Here is a 21,611-nt window from a genome sequence, read left to right as displayed (position 1 = left end):
GAAATTCTTGACACCAGAATTCTGCCCTGAGAAACCAAGTGTGACCCAAGTGAGGGCTCTTTTTTCCCCCCTTCCCCTTTTTAAAATTAAGATCATTATATGTTTTTTTAAATGTCAGGCCCAGGAAGAAGTGGCGGGGTGGGGGTTGGGGAGCTGCGGGCATTCTTCACTTCAGAAGCTTGAATGTTTCAAAGTTGCTGCTGTGCTGTTAGCTGACGGCTATTGTGTGTGTTTAAGGCTGGGGGGGCCTGGGGAGGGGGCTCGGACCCCCCGTTGGTGTGGATTTGCTGTCCAAAGACCGTTAGAAAGAGGCAAGAATGAATGGGATTGAATGGAATTGTAATGCACAAGGCCCTCCTCCTTTCTCAAGGAGCTGGGAGGCCAGGAAAGCGAGTCGTGGGGAGAGCAGGCAGCTTTCCTCCACATAGGAAGAGGCTTTGCAAATCAGCAAATTGTATATTTCTAGGGCAAGAGGGGAAGGAGGGGGGTTATTTATTTTTTTTTTTTTATTACAGATCTGGAAAAAAAATTTAAAAGCCCTGCAGCAGCTAAGAAGACCAAAAGGAGACAGAGAGAGAAAAGAGGGAGAGGAGACTTGATAGAAAAATCTGATTCCCAAATCTCTTGTAAGTGTAATTACTTTCTAAGAAAATGAATTGCTTTCTAAGAAAGATAAAAAAACTGTAGAAGAATGTCTGAAATTATATCAGGGACCAAACTCTGCTGATGCCTTTCCTACACAGAGAGATTTCTGGGGCAGGAACCAGAGGCCTAGAACCCGCGAAACCTTTGTCTGAGACTTGAAAGAGATCTGGGCTTCATTTTAAAGAGATTTTGCTTTCTCCTTCGGGCTGTGGGTCAGCTCCGAGGCGATGCTGGGGCTGGCGATGGGGCAGCGGCCGCTCGGCGCTGCTCCGGTGCCTGGGCTGCGTCCCGCTGGTACAGACAGACAAAGGCCGCTTATTATTGACTTATTCAGCAGAAATGAGGAGGGGATGAGATTTTGGGGTGGTTTTTAGTGCTCTGCAATGTGTGTGTGTGTGAGAGAGAGCACGTGTGTGGTGTCTGTGTGTGTGCGTGCGTGTCACGTTGTCCAGGACGGGGCTGAGCGCACGTTTTCCGCCGTTTGTTGTGCCGCAGTTGATTTGGGGTTCAGTCTTGTATATTTTTCTAATGTGGTCATCTATGCATGGTGGAGCAGGGGCTTGGAAATGGAAGGAAAGTGGAGGCATGTTGCTTGTCTCTGGGATTTCTTTGTTCGGGGAACAGTAGGTGGTAGGTTTAAAAAGGCAGAGAGCGACAGAGGAGGAGAAGAAGAAAGAAACGAAAAAGGGGGGAAAAATGGCCCTTTACGAATCATCTGACTATTTTCTTCTGGGATGGAGAAATGCTGCATTAGAGATTAAGGAAGGGCTGCGCTTAAGACAAAATGTCTCACTGGAAGTGTTGGTAAAATAGCAGCCAAACCCAGCCTGCCTTTAAAGGGATGAAAAAAAGGCTGCAGGGCCGCACAAGCAGGGGATGAGCTGGTGAGGGCATTTAATGGCAAACTTTAGAGGGGCTGAGCCGGTGGTGGGTTTGTTTTAGAGGAGAAATAAACCCTGCTGCCAGCCTGCCGAGCAGCAGCGCTCCCCCCACACCACCATATGACACCGCTCAGTCACTACCACGGGGCTTCGCATTGACAGGAGACCCAAAATACCCCAACCCCGCTCCAGCGGGGGAGGGGAGAGCAAAATCAGCCCCTGACTGGGGGGGTTCGGGGAGGATTGGCGGGGGGACGGGGCGGCAAGAGCACAGCGAGGGTTGGGGGACAGACAGACAAACAGACCGAGCGAGCTCCCCGCAGGGCTCCCGGCCGCTGCGGAGCTGTCGGGAAGGGCACGGAGCGAAACATCGCCTCATTTTAGGCCAGAAACAAGCCGGGGGTGTCCTCTGTGTCCCCCCCAGGGCTGAGCCGGGCGCCGCCGCTGCGGCTCCGCTCCTTCAACACCATGGACAGCGAAGCGGGGCCGGGCCGGGCCGGGCCGGGGGACGCGGGGACCGGCGGGGCTGGCACCGGGGCACGGGGCAGGGTTCGGTGACACAGGGACCGGGGATGGCGGGGAGGCCGAACCCGGGCCGGATGGGGGGTCAGGGGTCGCGGATGGGCAGGGGGAGGCTGCCCCGCCGCATCCCGAGCATCCCCAGAGCCCCTCGGCATCCCTCGGCATCCCTCGGCTCGGAGCAGAACTCTCGGGGCTGGGTGTGGATACCGGCTCCGAGCCTCTCCCGGGGACAGGCCCCGTGCACACGGCAAACCTGAGCGTTTTCCTCCGTGTTAATTTGTTTAGGTTGTTTTCTTTTAAATCGATAAAAGATTGAGAGCCTCGGTCTGGTGGAGTAAATAGGTCAATATGGAACAGGCTCTAAATAAGCAGATTTTTTTTTTTTTTTTTTTTTAAGTTTCAGAAGATGAAAAGCGAAGGTAAAATTCCCTTTGCTGTGTAATGTCAAACGCTGATTGTCCCCGGTTTGTGCTTGTCATGAACCGCAGCATTATAAAAGAGGAAGGGGAAAAGGCACACAAACAGGGACAGGGGCTCTCAATGCTGTTGCTGCCTTGTAAATATGGCTCTTGAGTTTGGGAGGTGATATTTCACCTCCCTGCAGAGTATTTCAGTAGGCAACAGGGCCCACCAGATTTTTACGAGCTGCTATTTGGAGGCGGTTTCCCCTTCGGAGCCCGGCCTGGCGTGGCACGGCCATCAGCGAGGGAGACGACGGCCTCAAAACAATTGTTTTGCTCCAGCGGGGAAGGAATAAATAGATCCCTCTTCCAGCGGTTGTTGCCCAGCTGTCCTGGAAATGCTTCTAGTGCTGCAGCAGGGAGAGACTTCCAGCACTGGAGCAAGAAACCTTCCATCAAAACAATTGTATCCTGCCTTCCCCCACCTTAGACCCTTCCTACCATGAAGGAAAATACCACAGTGTATAGAAATACACCCAGGCAAATAAATACTCACCTGAAAGCTCTGCTAGCAAACACGCACAGCACTGCTGGCCATAAAAGTTACTCTAGGCAGGGAATAAGGGCGTGTAGAAAGCCACAGACCTGCACACCCTGTTGCAAAAATGAGTGTGAGTGTGTCTGTATACGGTTTTTTTGGGGAATGTGTGTGTTTGGAGTGGGAGGGATGGATAACTAGCACTGAAGAAGCAGGGTGCTTACAAAAAAATTAAACACATGCAAGGCTTCTAAGCAAGACCTCTACTAACTGGACATAGTCTGCTTGTTATTAAACACGATTTCTTCTCCCAGAGATTAGATTTGGTGGCCTGAGATAAATAAATAAATCAACCTCAGAGCCTATTCCCACTGTAGCAGCCGCCCTGTGATGAGGTTGTAAGTTTAACCAACAAGAGCTGCAGCAAACCCATCTCTGCTTCCCAGCTCGCAAAATGGATGTGGTGGAAGGATATAGTGAGGCACCAGCTAAACTGCAAGTGCAGGATGCCTGAGAGGGACGGGGAGAGATGCCTGGATGCCACGGCAGAGGTTAGAGCAGGTTGAGAGCAGCAAATCTATACGTGCTTTTGGCGTTTTCCAGGTTGGAAGTTTTAGCTTAAAGAAAAAAAAAAAATACTCTCTCAGTTTTTCACTTGGAAGTCAAACCCATTTCCTTCCAGGTTCTCGCTCCTGTGAATCTGAGCTCATGCAGCATTAAGAAAAAATCTAGCATTAAACCCCAAAATATAAAATTCGTATTGTATATTTAAAGGGAGCCTCTTACTTTATATAACTCAGGACACATTGTCTCTTCTCGGAGAGAACGGGGGTGAAATCCTACACATTACTTTAAAAAAAAAAAAAAGAAAGAAAGAAAAAAAACACGTTTTAAAATTACATCCATGTCAGCTCTAAAGAAAATTATCGCTGATGTCTTTTTGAGCTTGGAAATATAACTGTAGGATTCAGCTTTCCCCTCCCCCTCTGCCCCTCCACCCCCTCCCTTCCCAAGAAAAAAAAAAAAAAAAGGGGAAAAAAAAAAAGAAAAAGCAACAGAATATATAAAGCTCCTCTGATTAACAGTTTAGGTGCAGAACCCTATTTATAGGGTACACGTTCTCCTGTGCCGCCTCGATCCTCCAGCCCGGAGCGCTGCATTATTGATGCAGCTGCAAGTGCTCAAAGCTTAAACAATATTTTTTTCCGAAAGCCCCAGCAGCCCGCCCGGGAGGAAGGTGGGGACGGGCTGGCGATGGAGTCCTGAATGTTACTCCTCCAGTTTCAAGGACATCTTGCTGATGAGGATTTGGTTAATGGAGGAGAACTTATGTCCTAGCGGTGACGTCATTGGGTCCCAATGTAATCCTCTTGTGCTGAACCCAATCAGCAGATGTGCTGAGAGCCGGGATGCGGAGAAGAAGCTCTAATCCCTTAGACTGGATGAGATCAGCTGAAACAGCCAGGACTAGACCCCAAACCCCTCTGCTAGGAAGATCAAGAGAAAAGGGATAAATTGAGAGAGACGCCTCATAACCCCTTTAAAGAGCTTCGGAGAAGAGAAGAGAAAGATGGGTGGTGCACCAAGTTCATCTTGCTTTTAAAGCCTAGCGGGAGCCTGGTTTTCACTCTGATGAGGTCCTTCTGCATTGTTCCAGGGCAGGAGGAGAAAAGAGGAAAAAAAAAAAAAAGAGAGAGAGAGAGAAAAGGGGGGAAAAATGAGAGAGAAAAGTCTGAAATTCAAAGATAATGAGAGACTAGGCGCCTTTCTTATTCATCTCCAGCTTGCCTACACAAAAACAAGCGTCCTGAGCCACGGGAGGGCGTTTGCACTGGATCTGAGCGAGGAGCGGAGTTTGTGCCGCCGGAGCCGCCGGGCGCCGCGTCCACGAGTGGGTAAATCCGCTACGAGCGGGGCTCCGGCTGTGAGCGCGGGGTGCGGGCGACAGTGGCGGGGAGCGACCGGCTTTATCGCTGACTTGGAACAGCATCAGGATTTTTTTCTTCCCCTTGTGCAAGCGACCTTAATGGGCTTGTGATTTTTTTTTCTTTCTTTTTTTTTTTTTTTTTTCCTTTTTTTTTTTTTTAATTTTTTTGCTTTTGGACAAAAAAGAGGGGAGCAAGGGGAGGGGGTGAGAATTTTTCAGACGCGCTATCTAGAGAGAGAAATCGTCCTAAATTCATGACGGCGATCAACGAAACCGGTTTAATTGCTTTACCCCTTTTCAATCCCTCTCAATTTTAATTTTTTTTTTCCTTTTTGCACTGCTGTTAATTTTTTTTTAATGAAGCGATTATTGTGCCAACCGCGGCGGAGCGGAGAGATGGGAAACGCATGTTTAACGTTCACCGGTTTCCCTTCAAGAGGAGAGAAATCGGCTCCTTTGCCTGGCCAGCAAAGACAAACACACGAGCGGGATTTTCATGTCGCTCTGGGGAGGGAGCGGGGGTCCCCCGCATGCCCCGCATCCCCCCGGGGCTCGGACGGCGGCGGCCCGGCGTGGAGGGGAGAGCCGCTCCCGCAGCCCCGGGACCGGGGGGGGCTGTGAAGCATCTCCGGGCGCTTTGCCTCCGCTCCTGCCTCCGTGCCGGGACGCGCCGCACGGCTCCGGCAGCCGGAGGCTCGTTGCGAGATGTCCTCGGCGCTACCGGCTCCGTTGTTATTATTATTATTATTACTAGCATTATTATCATTATTCCTATTATATTATTATCACTACCAGCCACATTTTTCTCGCTGGTAGGGCCGGAGCTCGGGATGTGTCCGTCTGTCCGCCCCTCCGCTCCGCGTCAGCCCGGCTGCGCTGCAGCGGTGCGGCTGGGAGGAGGTCCGGGGGATGCTGCCGGCTCCGGCAGGGCGAGGAGCGGGGGGAAAAAGGACGGCAGCACCTCCCGGCCGCAAGGCAGCCCCTCCTCGCCGCCCTGCTCCGCTCCCCGCCGCCCCCGGCCCCGCGGCCGCCCCGGCGGAGGGGGGCCCCGGGCGGCGGGGAGGGCGGCCGGCGGTCCCGGCGGGGTGGACCCTGCACTGACAGCCTCTCTCTCTCTTTCTCTCCCCCCCCGGCTCTCTCCCGCAAGCCCCGCTCGCCGCCTGCCCTGCTCCGAGCGGGGACAGCCCGAGCCCCTCTCTGCGTGTTCACAGCGGACCTTGATTTAATGTCCATACAATTAAGGCACGCGGTGAATGCCAAGAGAGGAGCCTCACAGCTTCATTTTCATGGAAATTGGGGACATAAACCCTCTAATTACACTTAACAACAGCCACGGAGCGATCTATGGAGCATCCTCGGCCTTTTGACAAATAGGAGTAACAATGCGCCAGCGCCCGGCGGGGCAGCTGTCTCCTCGCATTAACGGGGGCACGGGGGGAGGCGGGGGGAGGCCCCGCTCCGGCCCCGCCGGGGCTTGCGGGGGCTCCCGGCGTACAAAGGGCAGCAGGAGCGGCAGGACAATGCGGGCAGAGCTGGGGGGGCCGCGGGCAGGGAGCGCCCCGAGGAGCGGGGCGTGGGCGGGGGGTGACGAGCGGCCCCTGGTTGCAGGGACCCCCCCCTCCCCTGCAAAGGGACACCCCCTCCTCTTCTCAGCCTCCACAATGCCGTTCAGGAGCTCCCTGAAAAAACACCCCTCTGGGGGATTTTAGGAAGGGGGGCGCTTTTTGCTTCATTTTTTCAATAGCTCTTTTTCGGTTTTATTTTTGCCGTTGCCCCTGCAATGCTCCTCAGGCGCACGGGGGCTCGGCCATGTGGCTCCTGCTGCTCTGCGGAGCTGCAAGACAGGTCCAGGGTCCTGTCCTGCCCCTCTGAGCCCCTCTGCAACTCAGCTATTCACAGAACTGAATGATGAGCCTGCTTTTTTCCCAAAAGCAGGGCTGGCAAGGTGAGGGGCTGCAGCACTGCAGCCTCCCCAGTGCCACCTCCGGCCCTGTCACCGCAGCCTGGAAGGTGGCACACATCCCCTTTCGCAGTCTCCAGCGAGACTGCAGCAGCCCACACCGGTTCTCAGGTTAGGCTTTAGACCTCAATAAATCTCTCTTGTACGTCTCGTGTATTCAACTTCCTAAAGACATAGAGAGCCCTAAGTTTGAGCTCCCTGAGGACTGTGCTTGGGCAAGGGAGGATTTTATTATTTGGCAGCAAAAAGCCACAGAGCCGGATTGAGCCACATACACCAAATTTTCTGTGCCCCCTCCCGCTCCATCTCTGCTCCACTTTTGTCAGCATTGTGCCTGTCCAAGGAACCGAGGCCATGGATGGCTCCATCCTCCATCCCTGCAGTGCTTGTGTGGGACACACGACCTTGTCTGCAGTGGAAATGTCAGTGGCAGAGCACCCACCTTGCTTAGGAGGGGGGGAAAGGAAAACCTTCTGTACTTTGTGGGATTACTTGACTTCAAGCTGGCCTGTGAAAAGCAGGGACTCTCAGGTAGGTCTCCTGGGGGAAGCGGGGCGAGGGAAGAAGCAGAGATGTGGAGGACAGGAGCACGGTGTTGAGGCTGTTCTGCTGCAGGGGCATTGCACAACCGAGCAGTTGTGGACGGGTCATGCATCCAAACCTGTCAGGAGACAGGAGTGAGGGAGCATCCAGTGCCCACAGGGCTCCATCGAGTGCTGCAGCCACCCATCCCTCTTCTGGATCTGATCCTGAGCGCTGCTCCAGCGAGGCCAGGTACCCTGTACCTGCAGCAGAGGCTGCGAGGTGCAGCATGGCCCAGCTTCGTCAGGAGGGGCACAGAGATCCTTAAAAGAAGCTGGACTGTTCCCCTCCCTCTTTCCCAAAAGATCAGCACAGGTACCGAGGTGGTGGAGACCTGCTTGCTCTGAGTCCGTCCTGTGCTGCAGTGTCACAGGACATGTTTTGACCTCATTTGCCCGCGGGCTATGCGGTGAATGGATTCACTGATGTGGGATGGAAACACCTCACAATCTCTTCCATGCAACCCTGTGGGGGCAGAGCTCCAGCCACAGGGCAGTTCTGCTCTTGAACAAGTTCTTGGCTCTCTGCAAAGCTGGTAGGGAGGAATAAGAGCCCAAGTGCAGGGAGATATATCCTGATAAATCGAAAGTTGACACTGAGGGAAGGGAGCGAGCCACTCCAAGGTAACCTGCAGTGCAGCAGGAAAGCTGCTGGCTTCCTCCGGGGCCACCAAGAGGCCAAGGAGAGCTCTGGAGGAATGCAGGTAACTGGTGGGAGCTGTCTGGGGCCCAATGGAGCAGACTGGGCCCAGTCCCCAGATTGGGATTGAGAATCAAGATCGGTCGTGCCAAAATTGTGCAAGCCAGATGCTTATCCTGGAGCAGCTCTCTCTCCAGCTTTGCTGGGGAGGGCTTTGCACAGACTCCTCAGCAAACAGGCCTGCCTCAATTCCCAAATGTTCTCCTTCAGGCTTTCTGTGTGCACCCTTCTTAGACAAGAGGGGATTCATTACATTTGATAATTTAGATGTAACCCTCTTTCCTCACACAAAGCCCTCTCCTGTGCTACCACCCCTACTGCTCCAGAGTGCCTGGCAGGTGCCATCCCCATCCCTGCTCTGTGCAGAGAGACAATGGGGGGGCACACAAACCCCACCAAGCTCTGGGGCCACCACGCTGCAAGGAGCCCTCCCCGTGTCACCGATGGGACACCCAGGGAGCAGCAGGAGCCACATGGGCTGCGGCTGGAGGAGCAGGGAGGGCTGGCAGCACAGCTGGCCGTGGTTTCACCTTGCACATTCCCTGCTCCTACACTGACCCCGCTCTAGGTAAGTCAAGGCTCAGTCATGGGGAGCAGAGAGCTCCTGCACAGAGAGTTCTGTGTGCCATGAATTGCTCTCCCCGGCCTTCTCCATCGCCTTTGCTGCACGGTGTGGATTCACAGGTCCCTCGAGGATATGGTCCCACTTCAGTGCCAGCTCCTCGGCTGTGGTTGGTGGTGATCCTGCAGTGATTCCTGGTTGGCTCAGAGCCTCAGCTCTGCTCTGGTTCAGCTGGAGGCACCTCCTCCAGGAAGTCACACATCCCACAGGCTGCTCAGCCGAAAAAAGCCCCCAGAGCAACAGCATTAGTCACACAGCAAGGACAGCACTGCCACCAAGTCACCTCCAGTCACAGGCATTGACATTCAGAAGGAGGATTTATCCAAGAACAGATATACTCCTGTGCCAGTCACACCTTTAGTCCAGTTTGTTGGGGGAAAAGCCTTGGGGAAAATATGAGCTGCAAAAATGGGTCTGGATCAAGCCATTCTAAGATAGAATCACCACGAAGGAGAAAATCATCATCTTATTTCCCCTGTACAGTTCCCCTGCACTCAGGAGTGACATAAGTTCCTCTCCACAGGGAAAAGCATGGCTGGAGCCAAGTTGGGGTGAGAAGGAAGCATTACCTTCCACCCTCTAAGCACCTCTTGGTTGTAGATGTACACAAAGCACCAGTCTCCACATGACAACTGCTCAGGGAATGGCTCTGCACATGACAGGCCCATCCTGTCCCAGTCCTGACATCAGCCACCAAGGATAGGTTAGAAATAGGTGTCTTTTACTCCCAAATCACCACAGGGCAGATGGAGCCTCATCAGCCCACTGTGTGTGCCAGGGATTTCAGCTACATTAAGAAATACAGGCACCACTTGCAAATAGGATAAAGAGAAACCAACCTGGGCAGAGATCTGACTTTTGATGTCATGAGGGTCAAACCGAAGAAAGAGTGAAGAGCATAAAAAACTGCTGCAAGGAGAGGGAACCAGACAATTTCCACAGCTATGTAGGGAGAAACAGGCCCAACCTGCAGCAAGAATGATTTGGGTAATAGGAAAACTCCTTCTGGTGGAAAGGAGAGAGAAGCAAAGGAACAGCCTGAGAAGGAGAAATTCCTGCCCTGGGAAGATAACTGGGAAAGCACCTAGCAGGAGTCCCAAGGTAGCACTGGCCCCTTCAGCCCTAAAGTGCCACAAGCAGACGGTGGCATCACACTTCTGTTTCTCCTGAAAATATGGCAGAGCCCCCAGACATCTTCATGTCTTTGCCTAAACCCAGAGGGTTCATCTCTGTCTCCACAGGGACCAGAAAGGTGCCACTGTTCAAGTGACAGTAAGAAAGTGCAGTGCCTTGTTGTTGTCATACAAAAAACAATGTTGAGGCATCACAACAGAAGTGATCAAAATTCAAGCATCATTTTTTCCTAAAAAGATAGGAATGGGATGTATCTTCATCAGTCCTATGGAAATAATCCTATTTGGGATTACTTCCTCACACAGTTTGTCCAAGCCAGCTCAAAACCAATTGAGAGCATTACCAAGGTATAATACCCTCAGGTGACATCCCAGAGGGATTGACATTTTTCTGTCACCTCCTAATGGCTCCCTTTCAATTGACTGCACACCTTCCTTGGTATACATTTGCAGGAAAACATCGATAATCTGTTGTGTGTAGGATTATATATCTATTATACAGGTGCATATGAAAATATTTATTATATAAATATATATACATTCATATGCATAATGTATATATTATGCAAGTGTCGCTTTGTCCAGAGGACTAGCAAAGGGATTCAAATCACTCACTCAAGGACCCTGAACCATGCCCTACCCTCAAGGGAAGGGAGAGGTGATTTCTTTAGGTGGTCAGGACAATTCACCTCAGCTGCAGCACAGCTTTCCCAGATTTTGCCACCAGAAAGCGAGGGACCCCCAGCACAGCAGCCTGCAGAGCTTATCTGTATTTTACAGCTTCCCCGTGCTGTTGTGGAGCTTCTCTGTGCCGGGCAGAGCGCAGGGATGGCATCCCCAGCCCGCTCTCAGTAACAGCATCTCTTTAAACTTTTATCACCTGTAGCACAAAGGAACAGCCGAGGCAGAAGCGGTTCCTGCGGGCCAGAGAGGACAAAAGCAGGACAAAGGGCCACAGGGTGGCACCGGGGTCGCTTCTGCTCCGGGACAGGGCGATGGTGCCAGCCCCGGTCCCCCCGGTGTGTTTGTGTCACCGAGTGCCCACGAACCATTCGGTGGCTGCCCTACACACGCCCTGAGCTATGGATTGGGTTTTGTGGCCGTGGCTTGAGTTAAATTTCATTCTGAATTGAGGGGGCAACTCTGCCTCCCCACCTCTTCTTGGGGGGCAGAGCCAGCCCTCTCCTCTCTGGCATTTATGTGAACAACCAAAAGGGATCTTCTACTCTATTTCTCGAACACATATAAATGATATATGTTCCTTTTCCGGGTTAAGTAAAGGTGGCCCATCCACCTTGGTCCAATTTTAAATTGACAAGTTATGAAATAATAGGTTCTGTCCCTATTCACTATCAGCCCCCTAACTGGCTTGTGGCTGCCTTATGTCCCTAGCTGTCATCTAATTTATTAAAAATACAAGATAGTAAAAAAGAACATTATATAATAAAAACAACAAAACAAAAACCCACAAAAGCAGTAAAAAAAAAAAAAAAAAAGAAGGAAACAAAACTCACCTACCCTGAGCTTCTTCTACATCCTTTCACCCTCAAGGTTTTAGCCCATCTGCCCCTGTCTGTGAGCCCCGGGCGCTCTGTGCAGGGCAGGGGGCTGGGAAGGGGCAGGAGCCTGGCTCGGGCCATCCTGCTGCCGGGCACACGGTGGCACTCGCTCTCCGTGCCAGCAGGGCTGCGGGAGGCACAGCCCATGCAGGATGCAAAGCAGGAGCCGAGTTGCTCTGTCAGAAGATGTGTGCTCGGCTCCTGTGGGAATCCAGGGCTTCCCTCTGGCTGCCCTGGCAGGTCTGGGACCCTGGCAGGGGTCAGGAACCCCCCTGGACAGAGCCCCCAGAGACACTGTCTGTGATCTCTGTCCATGGAAAAGAGTTTTCAATCTTACAGGATGAATTACCAGCTCTGAGTGTTTGACATAAGTAATAATTAAGTGTGGCACAGGTGCAAAAGTAAAATGTTAGGATTCTAGATAAGGGGTCCAAAGGGGACAAGATGGAGAAATTGGGTGTGTCTTGTCCTTTTCCTCCTTCTTCATGCCCTCCATGTTTCACTGTGGTGTTGGCATTTTTCTGTTGGTTTAGGCTGGGGACACACTGTTCCACGTAGATAATAGATATTGGCACATTATTGTAAATATAGTACACGTAGTTTCTGGTATATAATGTTTGTACCATCCCACTGAGGGCAGAGCCCCACACGCTGCCCTGCAGGACAGAGCTGCGGCAGGGCAGCAGAACATGTTGGAGATAAACAGAATAAACAGCCTTGAAACCAGCACAGATGAATTATGGCTTCTTTGGCAGTGGGGCAGAAAGACAGAGACTTTCTACAATCTCGGAATCACCAATACCCACAGATTCCGACAGGCTCCTTCCCTGCATCCCCCGGCCCCTCTCTGGATCATGCAGACCGATCTGCTCCTGCCCCGGTCCTTTCTCTCACACGCAGCAGTTCTGGATGCCAGGGCTGCCACCGACACGGGGTGTTGGCCAGGAGCTCGGGTCTGAAATGACACGGCCCGGAGTGTGCAAGGAGGGAAACCTTTCCTGCTGGTCTGCAAATAAACCAGACCTCTTAACCCCCCCCCCTTTCTCCCCATAAGGATGGGAGAAGGTTAGAATCTTCACCTAAAAACTATTCTCCCTCCTTTCCCTCGTTTCCACAGGCCTCCCATCCCAGCTGAGATTCACACAAACACGCTCCTTCTCCATCCCCAGAGGCAGCACAAGCCTCCTCTTCCCCAGCCTTGCCCCTGACAAGTTAACACAGCCTCCAGGGAGAATGGATGTGCTGCTCCTCAGCACTTCACTGCACAGTGGTAACATCCAGCCTTCCCCCACCTCGTTCCATACAATCTTGCATCCCTTCCCATATGGAAATGCCAGCTGATTCAGAGAGATTCATGTTTTGTGCAAAGCAGTGATCAAAGGCTTGCTTGCAGCTGCTGAGCCTGATTTGAGCTATTGCACAACACAAGAAGCTGCCTCCGAGCCCACCTTATCCCCAGCAGCATCTCCAAACCAGGAGTGGTATTTAAATGAGACCTACAGAAAACACCTAATATGATGTGTCAAATCTCTTGCATTCAGATGGAGAAAAAAAAAAGCAGAAGCAAAGGAAAGGAGGAGGTGGCATGTGCACATGAGAGAATTTGTCAGGAGCTTGTATGTCAGCTCACAGAGACAGGACTTTTATCCCATGATTGGAAATGGGCAATTTCCATTTTAGAGGGGTCACTTGTAGTGTGGCACCCTCATAAAAGACAACCCACGGGGTCCTGCAGCAGGAGAGGTTGTGCAGTGCTCATGCCAAGGCACAGGGATGCCAGATGCCAGCTCCAAGCTGTAGGCTTGGAGCAAAAGGCACGAGGAGCTGACACCCAAGTGTCTGCAGATAAATCAAAGCAGGGAGAAGGGAGGTGGAGCTGGGATGGAGCAAAGCAGCACTGCAGACTGGCCAGTGAAAGCAGGAGGACATGGGGGCTGTTTTCCTGGGCTGCCTGGCAGTTTTCTACTCTAAACCCTGCTGGCAGCACAAACCCTTCCCAGCCAAGGCTCCTCCTTTTCCCAGTGCAAGTGACAGCCAGCAAAGTCAGGCATCGACACAGTCAAATCCTGGTGCAAAGCCTCACCACTGGAAACCTGTCATTGCACAGCCACACTCAGGTGCAGGCCCCAGAGACAGAAAAGCTTTTGGCACTGTTACAGGAAAAGATCTGGAAGTGCTGTGGGAAGTTACATCCCAATTAGCTTCACGTCAAGGTGGGGTAAGCATTACAAAGCATTTAAAAGATCAAATGCAAAAGCACAGCTTGAGTAATAGGGACCAAGGTGATTTCAGCAAGGAACAGTTGTGGTTAATCAGGTGGAGCTCTTTGAGGCTGGAACTGCTGCAGCAGCCAAAGGGGAGGGAACAGCACAGCACAATTAGGTTTGCTGCATGCAGTGGACAGGGCTTTGCAAAAGAAGCTAATGACTGAGATGTGGAGTCCCAGAATAAGTGGATGTGCTGCGGCTTAATGCTCTGGAAATTGCTCAGAAACAAAGATGCAAGCAGGAAGGTATTAATGGAAGCATTCTGTGTCAGAAGGAAATTATTCCAGGGATGCAGCAGTGCAGGCAGCTTGTCTGGAGCAGAACAAAAGGCAGTGAGGGAGGACAGAGCTTCCTAGGGCCCTCTGGCTGCATTTCAGTCCTGAACATCATATTCTGTGACCCCTCATACTCCAAATAAAAAATTCTCCTTTTTTTTTTTTAAACAGAGCTGCTGGGACTTTGTTTGTTTATATTTTTCCATCTTTGTTACTGCTCTAATAGTGTTTGGTTTTTTGGATTTTTTTTTGTCTGTTTTTTTGGATTTTGTTTTTTGGTTTTGTTTTTTAATAAAATCAGAAACTACTTTCAGAACAAACTGTGCCAGTAGCACCCACAGGCCCCATCAATGTGGGGATGGAACAGTTGCATGGCTGTGATCACATCCTATACTTGGAAGACCAGGCATCAGTTATGCCAGATGGTGCCAACTGGGAGTTACATTCCCCATATCCTTCCCTGCATTCTGCAAATCCGCAGAGAAATGGGAATGGCAGGTGAGGAACAGAAAAGCCTCATTTTCTACCCTTTAGTTTTGCTAAGAGCCTTGCAATGCAATAATCTGACACATGTGAAAACAAATTTCAAGCAAATGGCACCTAAGAACCATCTCAGTTCCCGGGTCTTGGCAACATAGAGGTGGGGCTTAAGGGAATGCTCCAACATGACTAAGACTGGAGCTGAGTTTTTAGTCTAGTCCTTGAATTCACTGCTTGGTTGTAATTCTCACACCCCAGACTAGCTCTCAGCTCGAGCTACATCCCTGCAAAGACCCCAGTCTGAGAGGTTCCCACCTTGTGGGAGCCACATCTGGAAGTCAGAGCTGAGCATGGCATAAGCTCAGGAAAAGAAAACAAAGGGTAAAATATTCTTGGCTCCTGAAGCACTCAGCCCACAGGGAACAGAAAGCCAGCCTGCCCTGAGAGCAGAGAGCACACACAGGTTAAGAATCTGTTTGCCAGAGGAGGATGCAAAGCACTCTGAGGGGGTCAGCACACTCACACAATTTACCACAAACCAGTTTATTTTCACTTCTCCACCTTAGTTCCATAGAACTTCTCAGAGTTCTGTTCTCCACAGAACTCTGGGAACAATTTACCAACTACATCCCATGACCTCAGAGTGGTCCACATATACATTTAAACTAATTCAAAGGCATCCTAAATATGCATCTGGATCTATGGAAAGAGCCAATGCCCTGCCCAGCTGTCTTAGGCTCATCTAACCGAGCTCTGCTGATGGCCACTGAAAGGGCAATGCTGTGAACTACAGCAGCAACACCAAATTAGCACCGTGGAGATGATCAGGATCTCTGCAGTTGGCTTCTTGGCATGAATTTGCTACTACATTTCCTCCAGCTTTGCTAATCTGATCCTTTACCCTCCACTAGCTGTGCTAACTGTGCAGCCTGGAGTGAAAATCCAATCACTGAAATAAGGTATTTTGGGTTTTATAGTTAGAGTTCAATTAAAAAACGAAGTGTGGGCAGGATTGTAATGGGGAAGGGAGCAGCTCTCTGTGACAGCCTGTTCTATAAGCCAGTGCTGCCATTAGAGAAAAGGTAACACTGAATAAAGCCCTTATCTTACCAGTACTTTTACACTGTGAAAGAATTGTAGAGCTCCCCAAACCCATTGGTTTTTTTTTTTTATTTATTGGCAAGTTCTTGCAGGCAGGAGAACTCACCCTTGCAGAATCCCTTTGTTGGGCTGGAACCACCCAGCGTGGGATGTGCTTTTACAGCATGGGCAACTGGGCAGGCATCACACCAGACCAACTGTCTGACAAAAGCTGTGAAAAAGGGGCTGCTTTCCCTGGTTTGCATCTCTGAGAACAGTCTCTGATGTACACTGAGCCTTCCAGACCTCCTCCCTCCTCTGCTATTTCATTTCATTGTTAATCATCCCACTTTCCTCTTTGTTAGCATCATTAATACCTTTAATGCATTCTTATAAAAAGCACAATGAGATTGCCAGCTAGTGGAAATCAGCAGCATCTGGGGCTGTGCCAGCTCCCTTCAGCTCAGACACACAGTGATAGTTACCACCTTCCCATTTGTGTGAAGAAAAAGCCATCACTATTTGTCCATGCACATCTCCTCTTGGAAGCAAATGCAGGTATATGTGTACATAAATGAAATATACACACTGATGTACATAAAGCTATTATACAGCAAAAATATCCCTGTGTTTATTCCAGAGTGTGATCTATTTGAAAAAACTAATGGCTTATTACATGCAGAACAATCTTATTCTACCGAGGATGAGAAGTGCCTTGGAGAATGAAGCCTGAGAAAGCTGCAAAAGCAACTGCATTGGAAAGGATGACATTAGATCACAAAGAAAATCCATTTTAACTGTCCAGGACCCTGGGTCTGTGTTTGTACAACATCTCCTGTGGGCAGAGGTGTCACAGTGGTACTGCCTATAAACCTCCTTTCCTCTGTGCTGTGACAGCTCCTGTAACTAATCTGTCAAACAGACCGAGTGCTTGCTGCAGCCACCAGGCTAGAGATGCTCTGAGCCTCTGGACAAACCTCCCCAGGCTGACTAATGGCACAGCTGGGATCCTGGGAATAATTCAAACACCACCTTTGCTGCTCCATGAGCCACAACTGAGGGACGCTGCAGCAGCCACAAGCCTCTCAGGAAAACCCATGTGGGCTTCTCACTGCAGGTGTGCTGGGGAAGCTGATGACAGCACATACTGTGCACCACTTGTTTTCCCTCCCCTCCTCCTGCCTTTCCATTTATCTCTAGCATAACCACACCCTCACACTTTAAAAAACAAATAAGAACAAAAACCGCAGGGTTGCTTTCACATTTGCCACCTTCCCCCTTACATCTGCTCAGGTTTCTCTTATTTTCTCTCTTCTCTCCTGTGGCAAGCACATTTCTATCCCTCTCAGGATTTTCATAGAGGTGCACCGAGAGAAATGAAAGAGAAAACAATTTCTATTTCTGCTCCTTGTTTTTCCTATGTGGAATGTGTTTGGAGAATTGTTTAGCTGGAGTGATTGCTTGATTGGATTCTGGTGAGGATTGTTTGAGCCTGATGGCCAATCCAACAATCCAATAATCCAATCCAATCCAACCCACCTGTGGCTGGACTCTCAGAGAGGGTCACGAGTTGTGTTAGAGACAGAGAAAGTAGTATGTAGTTTTAGTATCCTCCTTTTATATAGGATATTGATGTATTTTAGCATAGTTATAATAAAGAAATAATTCAGCCTTCTGAATTGAGTCAGACATTGTCATTTCTTCCCATTGGGTTCACCTGCATTTACAATACTCCCCCACTTGCAGCACAGGATTTCCACAGATTGCTGCTGACCTCCCTGCTCAGAGTATTTCTGAGGGAAAACCCGGATCTGTTCCCTGACTGAAAGCACAGCTTCACGAATGCCTGGTGTGTTTTTACTCACCCTCAGTGGGCCACTCACTCTGTGGAGCACCAGCCCATCAGGAGGAGGTGAGAGGGAAAGGGACTCTGGGCTCTCTGGAGTCCCAACACAGATCACAGGCCCCAGAAAATATGACAATTTGGATTGTTTCTGAGGATGGCTGTGCCTCACAACCCACTCTCATTTCACCAGGAGGCTTTTGGAATTAAACAAGAGGAACCTCTGTGCAATTTGTGATCTGCAGGTTTACATCCTTGCTTGTATTTATTATTTAAAATAAACTCTGATGGATAAATAATTTTTAAAAATCTGTCTAAAGATCACCCCATTTGCTGGTCTTTTATTAATACCCTCCTTTTCATCTTCCACTATCGTGCTCTTTGAAATAACTGAATTAGCAACTTGCAGTGTTTTCCCATCCTCAGCAAGGTCAGTAAGTTCAGGAAAAAAGTGAAATTATACCTGACTCATAAAATTACTCCTCTTCCCCACCTACTATTTTACCCACTACAGGGAGATTACATTTCCCACGGGGGCTCATTAGTGTTGCTCTTTCCTCAGCATCAGGAAATCTTTAGGAGTCGTCTTTACTCCTAGTTGATAAAAATTGCTCTTTATTTCTTCGCCCAACTCATTGACCACGACTCCCTGATTCTGAAGTGGCATTTTCAGAAAGACAAAGATTTTCGACCAAAAACCCCACCATGCTTCTAACCTTGTTGCTGAGTGAATGAACGAGCTGTCAAGTTCTGCAAATCAAGCATTCAGCCAAGGCACACTGAAATACTGTTCTTTAAGAGACTAAGATTAAAATTAGGAATTCTTGTTCCTTGTCAGAGCAAACAAGGAATTGCTGCAGTTACAATGTTTTAGTTGTAATTTCTCTTTTACAGAGGTCAAATATATAAAACTGGAGGATACAAAGCAGCCTCCTTTGCTTTCATTTTTGAAATACTGCATACCAGTGATACAACACACGTCTACACCTCTGTAATTGCTTCTTTTGTTCCAAGTTCTGGTGGCTGATCCAGCATTAGTGAAAAAAAGCATAGATCCCTGAACACTGTGAAATAAGCTAGCTCAGTTAAGCAGGTACTACATATAAAAAAGAGAATTTGGTGTGATTAAGTGTCTGACCATCCAACTGCTGACAACAGCTCAATTTCAGTACACCACAATTGAATACTTTGATTCGAAGGGGAGATCTCAAAGTGACAGAGCGAGGACTGAAAAGGATAAAATATGAGAAGAATCTCAACACTTTGCCAGTGGCTTAAGAAGTAAAACCAGCTTTGATACCCCAGAATCAAATACTGTCCCAGAAATGGGGTCCTTAGCAGTAACTGCTCCTTCCTGACACCTCCAGAGCCTCCACGCTCAGCCTTTTTGGCTCCCACCCCTGGTTTCTGCTCTACCTGTAGGAAAGTACACAACCTCCTTTAAGGATTAAACCTGCACTCTTTAAACAAATGGTTCAAAAATCCTCCACAATGGCGCAGTTTTGTTATCAGTCCTACCCTACATCCCACTTCCACCTTTGTCCTACCCCAGTCCTGAGCAGCAGAGCTGGGAAGGATCTCAGCTTTTGTGTATCTCAGAGCACCGTTCAGAAAGGCTTAGCACAAGTTAAAGATTGGAACAGAGGTCTAGAAACTTTACAGATAGTTGCACTTCACAAATGTGAATTTTCATGCCAGCTGACAAATGTCATTGATGTATTTCTGGAATACAGGCCAAGACATCAAAGCACCTTGTCTTTTCACCAAAGTGTTTTCAAGGGCTCTGGGTAACCAGCTTTTTTACAAGTGGCCAAAAACCTCTGCTGACAGCTTTTGATGTTACAAACAGGAGCTCTTTGCAGACCTCTGAGGAGGTCTTCCCCAACAAATCAGACTATTTGTACTTAGATAAATGTATACTATCAATATTTTACAAATTTGTATGAAACAGATTTATATTAGAAAATTATTTTCATACATACCAATGGATTAAGAAACCTGAACAGTCTCCATAAATCCCCAGACCTTCCAAAATCCATTATTTCCTGAACGGGCTGATTATCCACAAAGGGGGTGAAGAAGAAGCCACTCTCCACCAGTAACTTTAACTCCAAACTTGCTAAATCTGGGCCCACTGCAGGGAATGTGCAGTCTTGAATTAAAAAGTGACTCTCCCTCCAGGTGTAGACAATGATCTGATTTGCTACTTCTGAGCCTAATGACTCCCAGCTCCCCAAAGTTTTATCAGAACTGACTAAATACTATTACAGCAAAGTGCCTTCAGCTGCAAGAACCTGAACATTCAATTTCTCTGCCCTCGAGTGCTTTCAGCTGAAATGTGTTGTCACAAGAGAGCAGCAGCAGGAACAGTTCCTACTACATCAGTGGTTTCTAACTCAGGAAGGTTTGCAGAACACAACTTCCAGGGAGATGCTGAGCTGTCCTAGAGACTGAAACGTTATCAGTCATCAAATTGCTCAACTTAAAATTTGCAGGCCCACAGAGCAAAGCACAGAAATCAAAGTAGATATAAATAATGAAAAAATCTCCCTAATAATATCCATATAAATCAATGGTTTTTTTACTGATAACATTTATTTTCTTCCTATTCTCACATCCAGATGGTGAGGGGGTTAAAATGTTTAAGCATGTTGCCAGCAATATGTGTTACTGTCCAAGGCATTGCATTAATAATCTAAAAATACCTGGAGAACATATATTTGGTAAAACAAGTATTTACACCTCTTTCCCACCGTCTTCATTATTGAAACCACAGCAAAACACCAGATCCTACTGATTTAGAAGCAGTTGGACATTAGAAATGCATTTGGTGAAGACTTTACTGTCTGTCTGTTGTCATGGTAACATCCCAGGTAAAAATAATTTCTTGAATAACTTATAAACAGACAGATGGCATAAAACCTCCTACGCTCTCCAAACTGAAGGCTATTCAGTAAAAGACAGTGATGATGCCAGTTCCATGAAGTCCTGCATGTTGAAGAAGGCACATCTCCAAGGTCTTGCTCGTGCTGGCAGAAACTCACCTCAGGACTTGAACAAAAGGGAGATCAGGAAGCAAAAGGAGGAGACACATGTCAAGTCAGCACTCCTGTGTGTAGCATTTTCCAAGGGATTACAAAGGTGCCCTGAAATGATGCTCCTACATAAAACAAGGAAATTAATCCCGTATTGTACCAGTGAACAAAAGCTGTTCTTGGAATTGCTAAAGCTCTGCCCTGCTCATGCTCTGACAGGGAAATGAGAAACAGCCCTGGCTGCCATCACACTGCACGTGCAAAGCAGCTCTGCCTCTGCAACAGGCAATTTGAAAGCTTTTTAAAATCAACATAAGCTTTCTGAAGACAGGAAAGCTGTGAAATTGGTAACATTCATACCCAAGACATTTCCCTTCACCCTCACATTAGGTCAAAGCACCAGGAGATGTGAACTGGGAAGATGCACTGTAGGAATGATGTCAGCCATGAACAGTCCATCAGGCTGAACCACGGTTCTTGTGAAATCCAAAATCTCCCTTTGCCAAGTCACCCCCCAATTAAGTCATTTCAACATTCTGAGTCAACTCTCTTAATTCTAAAAATAGGCTGAACAAGAGCTGTTCCTTCTCAAAGGAGCTGTGGACAAGGCAGGCTGGGGCCAAGCAGTGATCACAGCCCCAGCCACAGCTACACTTGCTGTTTTTTTGGGCAGGATCACAAATCCCAATTAGAAACCTGCACTTTCCCAAAAATAGTGACCAGCTTTCTCTTGAAATGAGCAGATGCTGAGCACTGCTTTCAGCAAGAGCCAGAGCTTTTTCCAAGGGAAACAGATTGTTCAACATAAAGAATTCAAAGTAGCTGAGACCAGGAAAAGGAGCATTACATCAACACACACTTCCCTCCATCAGATGTTTGTGCTTAGTTTTGCATTTATCTGCTATTTTAACTAAATTTCCCTTACTCCTCTCAGCTTCTTTTCTCAAGAGGTGCAGAAACCAGAAAAGGGCAGTAACATTACATCAGTTACTTTTCTTTTGATAGTTTTGCACTATCTCTGCCTACAAAATTTTTTATGGCAAAATTTTTTGGAATTTCCATCTTCTCTGGCCAAATAAAATCCCTCAGTTCTAAAAAGGAAAAGCAAAACACTTACCCATGCTCTGTAGTGCACTGTGGTCAGTCTAATGCTTAGAAATAA

The 21,611-nt window shown here is 48.8% G+C and overlaps 1 long non-coding RNA gene and 1 other non-coding gene across 2 annotated transcripts; both read left to right on the top strand.

The window, feature by feature from the left end:
- Positions 1–4,887: 4,887 nt before the first annotated feature.
- Positions 4,888–15,194, top strand: LOC140680398 (uncharacterized). Its single transcript, XR_012051626.1, has 2 exons — positions 4,888–11,666; positions 12,288–15,194. It is a non-coding gene; the product is annotated as an uncharacterized lncRNA (long non-coding RNA).
- Positions 6,053–6,183, top strand: MIR124-3 (microRNA mir-124-3). Its single transcript, NR_049009.1, has one exon. It is a non-coding gene; the product is annotated as a microRNA mir-124-3 (primary transcript).
- Positions 15,195–21,611: the final 6,417 nt, after the last annotated feature.

This window comes from Taeniopygia guttata, chromosome 20, assembly GCF_048771995.1.
Source record: "Taeniopygia guttata chromosome 20, bTaeGut7.mat, whole genome shotgun sequence".
In the NCBI taxonomy this organism is placed as follows: Eukaryota; Metazoa; Chordata; class Aves; order Passeriformes; family Estrildidae; genus Taeniopygia; species Taeniopygia guttata.
Note: the sequence above shows the minus strand (reverse complement) of the source record. Positions and strands in the feature narration are given on the sequence as shown.